Source organism: Zosterops lateralis (assembly GCF_965231275.1).
Source record: "Zosterops lateralis genome assembly, chromosome: Z".
Lineage (NCBI taxonomy): Eukaryota > Metazoa > Chordata > Aves > Passeriformes > Zosteropidae > Zosterops > Zosterops lateralis.
Window position 1 is genome coordinate 27,519,638 of NC_139800.1, and position 16,354 is coordinate 27,535,991.

The 16,354-nt window shown below is 41.7% G+C and overlaps 1 protein-coding gene across 1 annotated transcript in view; it reads left to right on the plus strand.

Annotated features, from left to right (window-relative positions):
- SLC14A2 (solute carrier family 14 member 2) overlaps positions 1-16,354 on the plus strand; it is a gene marked incomplete at its 3' end in the record, with an annotated part of 328,265 nt that overhangs the window by 171,283 nt on the left and 140,628 nt on the right. The window contains exon 3 of the mRNA XM_083883166.1: positions 7,918-8,022. The remainder of the gene's footprint in view (positions 1-7,917; positions 8,023-16,354) is intronic.

The window sequence follows — 16,354 nt, forward strand, 5'->3', positions numbered from 1 at the left end:
GGATTTTGCCACCTCCGTGCTAAGTCAAATGTCATGTTTTCTTCCCAATGGGGTATTCTTTTGAAGTAAACATAAACCGAAAGTTGCCTTGAAATGGATCTGTCGCTATCTAGTCCCCTCTCTTTTATTGTGTGACCTGTTCTTTAGCACAGGGGTGGACTGGAAATCTTGGGCTCTGGTCCCAACAGTCACCACAATGATGGGGTTATTTTGTCTGCTGCAAAGAAAGTGAAACCATGCTTCCCCACCTTCTACGCCTGGTAGAGTAAGGTGCTGTTCAGGGGCCATTTTGTAACTTCAAGCTGTATGCTTAATTATTCAAAAGCACCATTTCAAAGCAAAATTTATCTGCGTGGTCCTTCCATGTTTTCTACAGGCTGCTGCTGTACTGTGGTTGTACTCTGTAAAATCTCTGCCTGTACTGCTCTGCAGAAAATATTGATTCCAGTGATTCTATGTTAAAATTTTAAGATTGCACAAGTCTGGCCGTATCCAGGCAAAAAAGTGACAGGCTTCCACAGATGCTACTTATGTACACACCCACAATTTAGATACAGAAGTTGCTTCTTCCTAAATGTAGTAACCAGAGAAAACCCCACAGAGATATTTCTGTTTGCTTTATACAATCCTGAAGTGTTTAGACTGATGCACCAGGTGCTTTACAGCACCTCTGAAAGTAAGCAGTTTGGGCCCTTTATATGGATAGCAGCTCATGAAAGGTTTGGAAGCATTAACCACTCCTCTCCACAGCAGTTCAGCTGACATGATTGCTAGGACTCATGTGTGAGGATGCAAAGCTTGCCATGGACTCAAACTTTGCTTCTTTATTATCCTGGCCATCTGAATCTGGTGACTACTATGCAGGGAAGCTGCTGCCTTTCATCCCAAATCGCATGGGTGTAAATGGAACGATCATGCAGATCTGCTGTGTCATATCTGCTTCATCGTCACTAGTTATATTACTTCTTTTTTTTAACCCCCTCTTTTCCATCTAATTGGTGAGCATTGAAAGAAAAACCACAAAATCCAATTGGTTTTAGATTTTTTCTTGGCAAAAAGAGGGTTAAATAAACAATGAAATTAAAGAAGAGCTAAGTCTGAACCAGGACCACCTGCCTTCCTCCTAAATTCACTCTGGCCACTCCTGCTTTCCTACCACTTTTTGCAAATTAGATATCAGACATCTTCTTAAATTTCCACAGATCTCCCGTTACTTTTTGTTAAAGAAAAAGTCTATTGATGCAGACAGTATTTTTCTCCTCTGGCTAGATAACGCAGGACAAAATGGTGACCCTCCAAACACCACAGCTCTAGCCTTGACAGGGTGCTGGTTCCTTGTAAAATATGTTAAAAGACTAACATGCAAGAAAAAAAAAAAAAAAAAAAAAAAAAAAAAAGACAGTTACCCTGTGAAATGAAAGCTCAATGATTTAAAAAGCAGCAGTGTGTGTGTGAGGGAAGGAAGGGAGGCTGGGGGATGGGATGGCAGATTTCACTTCTCAGGTCAGGGGTAACAAAAAATTATCCTGATCCAGTAGACCATGTGAAAGGATATTACTGTGGTATGAAAAAATTCTTGGGGGGGGACAGAATGTATTTTTTCTGCCCTTTCTCTAAAGCCCTGTTATTTTCCTGTTCTTTGCTTGCATCTGTTAAATGCTGCAATGTCTGCAGGGACATTTTCAAAAGCTGCACAATGTCAATTAAATTTGCCGAGCAGTATATCTTTTTGGAGTACGTGTGACCTTTTCTGTTTGTCATTTCCTGGGCATCACACCAAGTGATCCTCTTAGGATGCTGGCTTTGTGGAGCAGGCTCACAGCAGCAGGACTGCAGGAACTGCAGGTTTCTGGGATCACTGCCAACCTCCGGATAATTGCCATCAGCAGGAAAGAGCTAGAAAAGCTTGGCCGAGTCCATCTTTTACAGATAGATTGACCCCTTTCTGCCACTGCAGAATCACAGTCAGAGACAAACACATATCCAAAAAGAGTGAAAAGGGAGGGGAAGGAGGGGGAGAGAGGACTGATTACAGCAGGAAGGCTACATCTGATCTGAACAAGAGCGATTTGGAGGCTATGGTCGCTGCATTGCCATCACCAATATTTATAATATCTTCTCTTTTAAGACAGACAAATCTGAGAATGAGGCTTAAATGCTGAGCTCTGTTATAATAAAACTGGTGCTTTTGTGAGACCAGAATCAGAACTCTGGGAGAGAGGAGGGAAGAGAAGGGTGGGAATTCAGTACCTTCATGTGATACATCTGCTGGGAAATAACAATTTGAACACATATGCAGCAATCAAAAGGCAGACAATGAATGCATGCTGAAAGCCACTGCAGGTGCTTGCTAAGGAGATGGAAGATAGCAAAAGGAAGGAGAAAGGAGGCTGTGTGCCCACAGCTCAGTAGTTAAGCTGAGATGTTTCAGAAAACAGCAAGAACCACAATTGCTTTTTATGAGAGTGGGAGTGGAAAGCAGTACCCTTAATACCCCTATGTCCAGCAAGTGGCTGAGTGGGGTAAATGGTGTTGACATGGCCAGGAGATTATTTCAGCAACCAAGTTTTCTGATACACCACCTCCTCTATGTGCTTGTGCCCCTCAGTTTCCTGCAGGGTTCAGATTCACTGCTGCTGGTAAACACCTGTAGTGACCACAGAACACAAGCCCAAAATCTCTGTATGGGAATTTCCAGGCAGATGGTGGGATCCTTACCCTGAGCCAGTGCTGCCTCCCCCTGGCATATCACTGTTGAGGTGGGACAGGCAATGGTCAAGTCTGACTGAAATACCAAACTCGCCCCAGGCAATCCCAAACTGTAAGATGCAAGACCAGTTCTCTTTCCACTTGGGAATGGAAAGAGGTGAGTGGGTTACAGGGGTAAGCAGTTGTCCCTTCCATGCAGTTGTGTGACCTAGAAGTGGGCACCACAATTCTGCTGCCTCTCCCCTCTCCTGGAGGAAAAGTCCTTCTGTCACTCATGGAACTGCCTCTGTCATGCAGTAAAGATCAATTCTGAGGCACAAAACATATTGAAATATGCATGACCTCTTAAAATCAAGACCTTTATGGAAAATAAAGCTTCCGAGACAGAATCTCTCCAGTGTGTTTAGGTCAGTGCAGTCTTGTATTAATATTAAGAAGTTTGATGCTAAAGACACAACACCCAAATCCATTCACTAGCATTGCTTCTTTTTCTCTTTCCTCACCCATGATCTATCTCTTAGTTGCCAACATAAATAATACTCAGGTTACAGTAATGTCCTGTGGCTCCAAACTGAGGGAACTTCCGTACATAAGGTGCTGAGCAAACATGTATGGAGGCATAATCCTGTCAAATATTATCCAGATCATATGATCTGTAGCAATATTCCTCCCTGTAGAGAACATATTCAGCTCGGCAAATGCTTGGCCTGTTTCTCTGTGTGACACTGAATGCCAGTGAGTGGCATCTCACAGATGATACTTTATTGGTAGAGCAGGTGTTGGTGGCAAGAAGTGTATTTATAGAGTAGAGGTCTAAAAATGGATCTATGCTTAACAGGTTTCAGTCACTTCCAGATCAGATTTGAGTCTTTCATAAGACCCTCTTCTTTCCCTGCTCACAAACTCTCACTAGAATGAGAAAGCCAAGGGGTCTGAGATAGAGAACCCAAGGGGTCTGAGATAGGAAGAAAGATCTGCATTTCAGAGGAGGTTCCAGATCTACACATTACAGGCTGATCTTTCTTTTTTAGAGAAAAGAAGGCAAACCTTGTAACGTCAGCACTGCAGCAGTTTCTACTTGTCACAGCCTCAGGGTTACAGTGGTGAAGAGCAGATGAACACACTAGATGAACTAAGCAACACTGTGCATTTCTGGCATGTCACCCCCTCTGTGCCAACACTGCATACACGGGCCCAGTCCTGATGAGAATGTGAGATAACCTCTCCTGGACTGGCAAGAAGAAGCACACGTGTGCAGGGCTCTGTTTAGGATAACTGGACTACCCTGGAGTGGCTTCTCTGTTTGCCCTTGCCCTGCCATATTTTCTCTCCTAAGCACCCAAAGCTGTAGAAGCAGTTTGCTGTGCCAGGGAACAAGGATGTTTCTGAGAGCCAACAGGGAATTTGGATCTGTCCAAATGACATGCAGCTACCAGCACACCATCTGCAATGTTTGGGATTGGATGACCAACCTTAAAACTGCACTTTTGTATGAAGATCTTTCCAACTATTATCACTCCAACACCATGCTCAGAGTTTAAGTATGGGTTTACACAGAGAATTTGCTATGCAAGGCAGAAAAGCAGTGGAGGCATTTCAGCTCCTGCCCAGGATGAAAATTTAAATTCTTTCTTGGAAGTAAGCTCCATTTGATCCACCTGTGGATATGTGCTGGGTGCAAGGAAAGGTGATGAGATACTGCTCTGCTGGCCTGAAAAAACAGTGGGTATTGCCCAAGTTAAATTGAAAAACATTGCCAGATCTTAGCTTGTAATATGCTATTCAATTACACCTTCCACAGTCTGCTTAGAGTAATCCTAGTCTGAGTGTGGTCCATAGCAAATATAAGGGACAAATTTAACTTTTGCCTGAAAACCCATTTGTTCATTCCTCAGAAACTAAACAAGAGATGTTTTAATGATATATATTTTTAAGGAATTATATTGTGGCTGCAGGACCTGTCAGCATCAACAGAGTCATTCCTCCTGTGGGCAACATATGAAAACACCTCTATATTTCATTTTGTTTCCATTTACCACCTCTGTTTATAGCTGAGGCTCACGAGTGATTTAAATAGTCTCACTGAAATCAGGAGGACGAGTCATAGGCTTAGAGGGAGGCACATGACAGAGGGCTTTACCAAATCACCTTCCAACACCAGATGCTGGAAGACACAGTGTTGGTAGTTGTTGGCAGCTGACCTGAAGAAGTTAAGCTTATGAGTGAATGGAGCCCCCAGGCTCTGCAGCAGATCTTCCTTTCCTCTCTTTAGCACAAAATATTTTAAAAGAAACTGAGACCAGCAGCTTTTCCCCAGCCAACAAAAATAAAGACACTTGCAACATGGCAAAGTGCAGCATGCCTGCCTAACTTTAGGTTGTTCTGCCAGGGAATCAGAGGGATGCAGAGATGGCTGACAGACAGCAACTGAAAGGTGCGCACAGAAGCAATAGCACCATGGCTGAGGTCCAAGCCCAGAGCAATGAGGCATCCACAAGAACTATTGCAATTGTCAACAGTGGAGAAATGTGATTTGTTGTTTGCAAATGCAGCCTAGCTCCTTAAAATAAAATAAAGAAAAGCAAATACCTTAGCTCTGTTAGCTACCTGGCCAGGAAGGCTGCCCATGAGCCAGATGCCTAATGCTGATATAAACCCCACAGCTCAGGCAAGATCTATTGGATGGGTTTGATCAAGGACTAGTGGATCTTTAGGAATGTGAGTCAACTGGTAACAGATGTTTTCATTCTGTGGAGCAAAAGTCCCTTCTGTTTGTCTTCTCTCTGTCTCCTCCAATCCTTGGATGTGTTAGTAACACTTTTTTTCATCTTATTTTATTTGTGTGTCTCAAAGTATTCCTGCTGTAGACTCCTAAATTGTGGGGAGAAATAAGAGATAAAATGCCAACAGATCAGAACAACAAAAACCCAAGCCACTTACAAGCTTGTCCATCAAATAACTCCTCTCAGAAAACTTCATTTGTCAGTGGAAATCCCAACTTCACCCACAAAAGCCCTTCCAAAAGCAATGCAGTTGGCACTGTATTCTGTTTGTGTTAACAAATTTAGGCTATTCCAGGCCAAAAAAGAGGAGGAAAAAAGCCCTTAGAGGCCTTTGCAGAAAATTACCCTGTTAGAGTTCCCTTAATGTTGTAAAGGGGTACTCAAGAAACAGGGACTCAGTTTAGAGACATTTGGGATTCAGTCTTTTGCAGCAGGTAACTCTGTCAGACAGTCCACCCCTGAGAAAATGAAAAGTCACACAGGATTATTTTATTTTTAAAATTATTTATGAGAAAAATACACCCATCTCCACCACCTGTACAATTCTCTGTCATGCTTCCCTCTGCAGAACCATCCAGTCAAGCACTACCAACCAACCCTGCAGCCTTTCCTGTTCTCGTCCTCCTCCTGGGCTGGGTGTCAAACATAACACTCTCCCAAGATGGTTTCTGCTGACACACCCAATCTACCTGAAATAGTGCTTGGGAGGACCCAGTGGTTACGCTTCAGTTCGTTTTTGCATCTATTTCCTCATAATCACTGTTGAAAATCCACCAGTACTATCAATCTGTTCACATAGCAGCCTCTGGTATTCAGGATAACTACTCATGTCATTCAACCTTATTTCACCCAGATTCCTCCTTACTGCTCATACTGTCACTATCCATCTCACCAAAATAAGGCAAATAAGGATCATCCCATTGTTTTTACTATTCTACTTGCCCCTTCCACCTTTCTGCCTTTTCTTAAGATTTCTCGTACTCTCAAGTCGAAAATGAGAAGTCTTTGAATTCCTCATAAACAGTAAAAATAAGACTGAAACCACATTTGTAGTCCCATCACTGGGGCTTCTACTATCATCAGTTACATTTCAAGAGCTACGCGAGTAGAAATATCTCCCCTTTTCAAACTGGCTCAGTTTGTGGAAATGGTTGTCCTAGTTTTTGGCTCAAAATATGTGTATGAGTGAGCAGAGCATCATTCATGGGCTTGGATTCTGTATATTTCGGACAGAGGTCAATGGATGTCCAATAATGGGATGGTGTGGCAGGTTGTATCTATTGTATTTACTTTTTATAAGTTATGGTGGTGCAAGGGTTGTTCCTGTACAGGAAAAAAAAAAAAAAAAAAAAAAAAAAAAAAAAAAAAAAAAAAAAAAAAAAACAACCACCACAACAGTTTATTTGCATTTTTCCCAGATGAAGGGAAATCTATGAAATAGCAGAGGATGTGCTCTCCCTGAGTAGCCCAGGCCACATTCATTTTCATCCTGGGTGAGGTCTGAAATGCAGAAGGTAGGTTAATGGCCAGAAAGAAGGAGGTAAGCACAAAAAAACCCCAAGGCTGAGGCAGAAATCAGGTTTCAAATGTGAAAAATTGGAAGAGACAAGGATGATGAAAGGTTTTTCACCACTTGGGAGGCCACTAACACCAACTAGGTTGAGAAAAGCCACACTTCGGACCATTTATTAAAAAGCTCTCTTGTTAGGAAGAAGCAATATTATGAAGAGTTATAAGATTTTCCGAGTTTCCACAAAACTCCTGTCTCCGTCCTTCTTCTCACGTCACCACAGGGGTCTGATGCCAACATCAGAACATTGTCACAGCTCTGTACACACCCCACTCATCCATAACTCTGACTGGAGCTGGTAGCTCCCTGGGAACTGTGAGAAGAGACCTGTAGGTGCTCTGAAAACTTTTGGAGAGTTTACATCAAGCTTCAAGGTTACAAGAAAACCAGAAAACAAAAGCAGACAACCTGTGATTTTGCTGCATAATTTTGCTGCACACAGGAAATCTCCTATTGTCTCATCTGTTTGGGGGTCCTTTTCGATCTTTTTTTAAAAAGACAAAAACAAATGTGTTACCATTTTATTCCTTCTTTTCAATGGAACTTGGCTGACTGAGGACTGAGTTAATTTACACTGAAAAAAATACTGAAATGTTTCTTTCTTACTCATCCTAAACTAAGCCTGAAGATCTTACCTTCTTATTCTCAGCTACCCAGGTATCTCTTTTTCTCACAGAGTAAATGAGCAAACAAAAACCTGCCTGTTCCTTCCCTCCCCTTCAAATTTCTCTTCAAGTCAGGAGAGGCAAATAATGACCTTTCCAGCAAAGGCTGGAAATAAATTATAGCCAGAATGGCAAAAGCAAAATATTTCTCCTCTAAACATGTTGCTTTTTCCCTTGTATGTTTTGGCAGCCTAAATCTCAGAAAACACCCACCTGAATTTTCTGCACTCAACAGAGCAACCAAGGATAAATCCTCCAGTAAATCCTATGTGACTGAAGATATAGGAGCCTGCCTGTGAGTAAAAACATTTTAAATATGATTGCTATACCTGTAAGTAACCAAAGAGCCTTTTTGGAGCAAATAATTTCCCTGGAAACCTCTGAATCCAATCATCTAAGCCTTGCAGCCCAAATTTATGTAATACCACTGCTTTCCTCTCCTCATTGTCCAACCCCTGCCTCAAAAGAAAAGAGTTTACCCTGTCCATCTATCATTTAAATGGTAATGAGCTAAATGAATTCCACCTCACTTCTGAGCTTCAGAGTAAGCTTGGGTTTATTTATTCGTTTAAAGGCACAAGAACCCGTTTGACATTGCTGAACATGTCCCAGATTTATGGAAAATAAAACTGTACTAATCTCACATGTTTATTAGCTTTTCTGTCAGATGCCTCCATGAGTATTCAGAGATGTGAGTTTGCCCTGCAGTTCTATTCTGACTGGAACAGCATCTCCTGAAATGTAAATGTTATCTTAAGGTCATATGCTGATGAAAACCCCCGTTTTGCCAAAGTCTAATTTCTTGGTCACTTGACAAAGCAGCTGCTGTTCAGTTATATGGCACAAAGAATGCTATTAAAGATGGATAAGTTAGATGTTTGATTTAGCGTATATTATACAGCTTCTAAAGATAAAAAAATTACAATGTACAATTATTTTTCCTGATTTAGCTGAGTAAATAAAAGACCTCTCACAAACATGTACACAGGAATGATACTTCTAAGTGAATTTGTTCATCTACACATTATGTAGCCTTCCAAGGGTTCCTGTGACTGCATTTTAAAGGATCAACACAAATATCCTAATATGTGATATAATTAATTCACCAAATCATAGATTGTTATTGAGACAAAGTCCTGATTTGAAGGAGAATACGGAGATTAGGCAGTTGTAAATGTTATGTGACAGTGAGCTCTGCAGCTGACATGCATTAAGGAAAATAAAAATTGCAAGGTTTAGGTAATCAACAGCTGCTGTCAGCTGGTACTGTACCACATCAATGCCTGAAGGTTGGTAAAGATTTTTTTTTTAACCATCTGGTAGTTATCTAGCACTGGTCAATGTCAGGAGGACAGTACTGGAGGGTTCTGCTCCTCCTTTGGCAAACCAAGACAAATGCTCACTTGTACAAGCAGTGTGGGTCAAGAAAGACAATATGACATGTTCTGGGAGGTGGTGCTATCATTCCCAGCTCTTTTAGCATGTGAGAAAGTGCTGACAGGGAAATCATACTACAGGGATGTAAGGTTTGGGTTACACAAAGCTCCGCATCCAGGAAGAGCTGGAGCCTTTGAGCTATAGCAGGGTTTTATCTGCAAGTTTGAGCTCTGAGAAGTCAGTTCTGGAAGCAGGGATGTGTCTGGGAGCTCAGTGTCTGGTGATGGGTGGAGAAGGAATGTTGCCTGCACAGTGTTTGACCTTCATCTCACAAGCAAAAATGTCAAATATCCTCAGAAAAATATCAACAGTGTTTTACCAAAAAAATGCTCTAGTGCAGGAATACTTGGTCTTTTGCAAAAAAAGAATTTTAAAAACCCTGGAGACTGGGATTTCTCTGGCCTCTTTTCTTCTGTTTTCTTTTCCTCCCTTTTTAATTACGAGGCTCAGAGAGTTCCAAGTGACAAAGGTAATTTAGCATTTCAGGTATGACTTTACTTTGCAGGACATCCAGCATTCATTTAAACATTAACCCCTCATATGTAAGGAGACAGGAAAGTTATTCCAATAAAAAATAAGCATGGGCAATAATGAAGCACTCAGTTTCAGATAGGAAATTAACTCAGCAAAAATAAGATTCATTAATATTCAGGTCAAAGAATGATATGCTTTTTATAAAAATTTATCTGGTTTGCTGGCAGGGGAATCCCCTCTCCTGATTACTGACAATTTTAATAGGTTGCTTCACAAGCTTTAGTTTCCAGTGGAAGATCTGGGATCAGAAAAGCTTTATGCGTATATTTTAAAGTGTAAGGGAAACATCTTGTGTTTAGTGATTGTGCCATTCATTTCAGGGATATGTGATACTCCCAGTCAGCTGCAGATGAGGAAGGATTTCCCTGCTTTGGAACAAATAAGATTTTTTGCTAGGGATTGGGTGGGACTTGATCATTCCTTTGTCTCAGTACACTCCTCCACCATAATGAGAACATACTGCACTTTGTGTCTCTCTTATAAAATTTAATTCACATGCTGAGGTTTCCTGCTCTTACAATTTGCTACTTCGAATTAGCTAAGACACCTCCCTATGACACATAATTCTTGTGAAATTTGTTAGCTCTGCTTAAAATAAGTAAGTAGGTAAATAAATAAATAAATAAGCAGGCTGGAATTCATAACTGAAATTGACTAACAGCCCAGCAGAAAATTCAGCTATAAAACATCCATGTCACAAACCATCAATATTTGCAGTAAAACATGAGCTGAGAGAAGGCTTGGTAAAATAGCTTTCACTCCTGAAATGCCATATCCTGACTGGCAAAAACACAGCAAGGTACCAGGTGAGCTGAAAGGGAATCCCAGTTTACCTTCACAGAATCTTGTCCTTGCTTAATGCAATTTCTCTTTGGAGAGAGCATATTCCAGACCTACAGGTATGAAAAGGAGAGATCATCAAAGGAGCCTGGTATAGCAGTGATGCTTATGTGCACCTACTCTGTGTACAAAGGCTTTATGCCACCCTCATAGTCCTAAAATGACCACTTTACATCCAGATGACATCTAGGTGTAAAAAGTGAATGATAAAGTACTGCTCATCCTGACTGCTCGGACATCATTGCTCTGCCCCTCCTGTATTCACCCTCTGGTTCTGTTCCCATTGCTATGTAGGGCTCTGCTCTTCCTCATCCCTAAGATGTGGGGACTTTAGGGCCAAAAGATCATCTTGCTTAGAACATCTATGTCACAGGTTATTAAGTTTCACTCAACTGTTCCTGAGATACATTCCAGTAATTGATGTCCTGTGAAAATTCTCTTCCAGAGAAACAGATTCAGCCTTGATTTAAAGGAAGGGTGAAATAAAGAGCATGCTGCTTTCCCTAGCAGTTAGTTCTGGCTTGTAATCTTCCTCACCCTAAATCATACTGGTCCTTCTGTATCTGATGAAAGAACCCTCTTCTAAATGGGTTCTTCTCACCACACAAATATTTCCTCAGTAGTCAAATTACCTCTCCATCTTCTCCTTGTCCCTTTGATCCTGAAAGATGTCTCATTCTTGAGATTTTATTCTTCTGCCCTTGTCTGGTGCTTTTTTGAGATTTCTCCTTTTTTGTTTTAAATTATACCTTTTTTACATTCTCAATAGAAAGCAAACTAGGATGCATGCTGAATTACCATTTGACTCACACTGAATTTTCACACTGGTGTAGGCCTGCAATAACATTCTATTGAAGGGGGAATATGTATATAAGAAAGAACCATGACTTCTAACACCAAAAGCCCTGAAGAACAGTATTTACAGCATTCATAGAGAACTTAGAACATGTAAATGTTACAGATCTATAGATGTAGATGCATCTTGGCTCTGCAGACTAATAGCCGTAGGAGTTGGAATAATTTTTTTCTGTATTAGTGGGGGCTGTGCTTTCAGGTAAGTTTAGTTGACTAAAGCCAGTAAGAGAAAAAGAGGTGGACAGAACTCAGAAGCTAGATGTCACAGACCGCAGGCTCTTCTGGGTACCATGACCTTCCGAGTGAAATGTCTTTAAAAAGACACTCAGGGTGTCCGGGGCACAGGCACACCAAGGGATACAGCTCTGCTGTGAGGGTTGCAGCAGCAGCCGAGCAGCCAAGCTCTTCTCAGGCAACACAGCATAGAAGGAACAGGAAGTGATCTTCCAGGATCAGGGGCTTCTTTATAGAGCAGGAACTGGCTACTGAAAGACCCTGAGGGCTCAGAAACACAGCGTTTTATAGGGTTTGGAGTGGACAGGGGCAGCAACTTGGACCAGTGAGGGAAAGGGCTGGGGAAACAACCATTTGGGGAAAGGATCCAGAATTGTCCAACCAGAGGAAGGCATAACCAGGAACTAGGGTAATGACAAATCACGAGAAAGGGATTAGATACCTGCAAATACCTGCAAAGGCTCACGGCCTTGTGAAGTTTCTTGCTCATCGCAAGCAAGAGAAGTCTCTTAGAGAGACTCCTTGAGGGAGAGTTTGAAGCTTAGAAACAGCTTACATGCTGTCAATCTTCCAAAGGAAGGAGAGCTCCTATATGGCTTGCCCAGGGGCCACCACAGCTGGGTGTGTCCAAAACATGGAATCAGGGTCTTGCATAAGAATGCAGAGCGGGATAACCAGTGAGGTGGGTAGACTTCTCTGACCTACCAAGATGCAAAATAATGTTCAACTCTTAGGGGAGTCCTGCCCTGAACTCGTGGTCAGAGGGAGGTTCCTGTCTGCTGCAAGATCTTTGCTGACAATTTGGTCTCTGGATCACAGGCAAAAGCTCATATCGGCTCAGCTCCTTAGCATCACCTACAGCAGTCACTTTAATTCTTTGTACACTGCATTATTTGCTTCTTCTAAGAAATATCATTCATACTCACCCACTCAGAAATTCAATGTGTCATATTTATATCATCTTCCTAGTTCACTGACTGTATCATTTAGTCAAGATTTTAATTTAAGTACTTCCACAATATATTGCTGTGAAGGCATAATTACTTCAGCTTGAGCTTCCTAATTCTCATTTCCCAGTCTTTGTTCAGGACACAATGGGCTTTACACAACAGAACAGTACTCCTGATGAGGGGCTGGAAGGTACCCCTCAGACCAAGGTCAGCCAGCTCTCCTGGGACATTCCTCCTGCCATCACACCAATCACCCTTCTCCATTCAGAGATGTCTTCATGCCCTGGAAAAATTAGGAATGCTGAGAGTCTCAGCAAGGCAGCTCAGGTTGAGTTACTTACCCACCATGACCTGTCCCATATAGGCATCCCTCACATTCCTTGCCTGCAGGAAGGTTGCCCCTTTCCCACATATGAAATTTCACAACTGTTTGATAGAAACAGAATATGCATTCTGCATTCCTGCATAGACTGCATTGCCTTTGGCTCTGTTAAAACATGTTTTGCCCAAATAAGCTGAACTTCATCAGTGATCTCCCTTACATGGACCCTGCAGTTATTTATACTTCTATAATCTTCCTCAGCTGCAAATTCTGTCAGTAGTGAGTTTAAATCTAATCCTGGATTACTAATGGAAACATCCCATAGTCCCAAGCATAGGTATGATTCTGTGGAGACACTGCTCAGAATGCCCCTGGTTTGATGATGATTCGTCTGAATTTTCAAATCTGCTGTTGATCCTTTTGTTTATATCATCCCATGTGGCTTTTCCCCCCTCCTCACCTTCTGTTGCCTTTTCCTTTGAAAACTGAAACCATGATATTCAGAAATGTTCTTTACTACATCAGCTTGCTGGCAGCTCAGTTAGTGCGGTGGGTTCTTATCCATGGGAAAGCATATGATTATGTTGAGCCACAAGTAAATTGAAAGGTGGAGGCCATTTCCTATGTTCTGACGTAAATACACACATATATATAAGCTAGTTCATAAAAACATGTCAGTTCCTTTCACACATTTTGGACCTGTATTGTAGATAGGTTTGGGGTTTATGTTTGTTATAATATTTATACTGTTCTTAAACAAATGTATTAGTTCTGTCTATCTGTTTTGCTTTAGCAGTGTGGTGTTAAATACATTCAAAATGTTTCAGTCAATTAAAGATTTGACTTTGTCCAAAAAAATCCCAAAACACAGAACTATAGAAACAGCCAAGCACTGTAACCATTTCCCAAATAGGGTGTTAGGATTTGGCTATAAACCTAAGCTGTTTACTATGGTTTGGGTTTATGCAGTAGGTCACGGTGGTTACTGTTTTGTGAGCTGAAACAAGAATGGAAGAAAATTATAATGGAAAAGCTTGGTTCGAAAAAAACAACTCTTCATAGACGACTGTAAGGGGGATGATTGTGGTGTATATCACATATTTTGGCTAAGCTGGAATGCTTTGAAAGCCTTTCAGTTGATATAAGCATGATCATCTGAGCAGGACTTTTTAGCTCAAAACACTCCTAACATTGAACTCTTGGCATGAGGTGGTGACAGCTGCAGGAGGCAGAGGGAGAGAAGACAGCAGCACTGTGCCTTTGTTATGGAGAGCAGAAGCACAGGGGAGGCAGAATTGCCTAAATCGGGGTTGTGTGACTTGTGAGGGGGATGATGACACCATGATCCAGCTCAGAGCACAAGCCCTCAACACTGCCACCCCTCTGTGTACACGCAGACGTGCACACACTGCCTGATTCCAGCACTTCACAGGCTCACACCATATCCAGAGCTGAAAGTAACCCTCAAGTTTTTACCCTGTCCACAACCACAGTCGTGTCTCTACCATGCCAGTACCTCAGCTTTGTGAACTTAAAGTCCAACAGCCCAGGGAATTTGGTGATCAGTGCAAATTCACAACCCCAGGGCACTAACTAGCTGAGATGCCAATGATGGTTCCAGAGGTAGTTTGGTTTCTCTCTATATCAACATCCAAAGAGCCGTACATAGACAGCTTCTAGAAAATAATGCACCAGGTTTTACTGGCTCATAGAGGGCATATGGCCTTAGTCCTCCTCTAGATAGCCTATCAAAGCATTCTCTAAAATCTCTCACTAGAAATAACTGCCTTACAGATACCCCCCTCAGCTTAATTATGAGAACCCAAACCACCTAGCTGTTTGAAACACAGAGGAGAAAAAGATAGGGCCCATATGGTGATAAGCACACCTAGACACTAGTCTGGGGTTGTTCATGTACCACCCATTATCATATCACTCCTCTGTTTCTATGTACCTGTGAATAACCCAGTGCTCCTGTTTAGTGGCCAGGGAGCAACCAGTTCCCAAATACTGGTTTTACCAGTATTTGAGAGTTTTACTCAGGCTCCAGGGGTTCTCCACAAGTCCACCAGTGGGAAACAGGCTGAATGGCGATAATGAGACCAACCTCACCAGGTGGATCAAGGGTCGGGTTTAGCTGGGATGAACACCAAGCAGCTCTCATTCTAAGTGGGAAAGTTTCCACGTTTCCCAACTGGTGAATTGGAAAGTTGAAAAAGAAGAGCCTTGTGAACACAATGCATAAAATGTGGTAAAAGCAACAAATGTAAAATACCATTTTAGTTACTTTCAGATCAAAATGGCCACCAAAGAAATAATGTTTTTATATTCCAATGCCATGTCCATGAAAAGACTTTTCCTCAGACTGTTTTCTGATGGGAGGAGGACCCCAGGGGAAAATATCTGAGAAAGTGAAAGAATTACTTCTGACTCCATCCTCTGCCCTCTCAGTTATGTGTTAAATTCCCTCCTAGCACAGTAGAACTGGTTTTAAAAACGTTTCTAAAACAGATAAACAATAAAGAAATTATTTTAGTGCCTTCTTATCACAGCTCATTCAAAGGTGAATTTCGTGTTACACTTGGACCAGCTAGCAGGAAGGTGCATGATTTTGAATAATAACTTTAATAAAATATCTAATACCTGATGTGCTAGACCTGAGATAACACCTCAAGACCTGACATTTTCATGATATGGATTCACATTGATGTGAATATACTTATGGTATGGCCCACAAGTATCTGGGCTTTTATTTTTCTTTACAAGCCTTGTCGTGCCTTTGACATGGCACAAGTATGAACCAGTTTCCTTTCTCTGGTTTGCCAGGAGGCCTCCTTCCATTTAACAGACTACTTGTACAGCTGTTACTAAAAAGCAACACCCTAACCAGTGGTGGAGACACAGCTCTCACATCCTTCAGACCCTTTTTCCACCTTCCTTTCTTTATTGGCTCTGACAGCATTTGACCGTGTCAAACGCCCAAGTTTTAGCAACATAATTTCTCTTCCACTTGAATGTTTTAGTACAAGAACAGCTTTGCTTTTATAAAGACCTGGCTTAGTCTTCAAGTCATTGAGAAATATCACCAGCATCTCAAGTGCAGTATCCCACCTCCAAGCCAGCAGCAACTTGTTGGAAAGGCTGTTAGCCCATCATATGTTCCTTGATGTTCTGGACTCGCACTCTCAGGGGAGCCCATTAGCATTCACGCTCTCAGGCAGTTCTCTCCTCCCCTGTTAATAATTACCCAGGGAGGGGGTAATTAAAATAGGTTCTGAGGCTATGAAGAACCTCTGTCCTCCTTCATTACTTGCAGAGTCGAATGAGAACTTTAATGTACATTTGGAGACAACTCCTGAAGGGTTTTGCACCTTTGTCATGTTCTTGTTGTCATTAAGCACTATCTAATCCTCCGTTTCAATTCATTAAACTGAACAGAGGCAAAGTTTGAAATG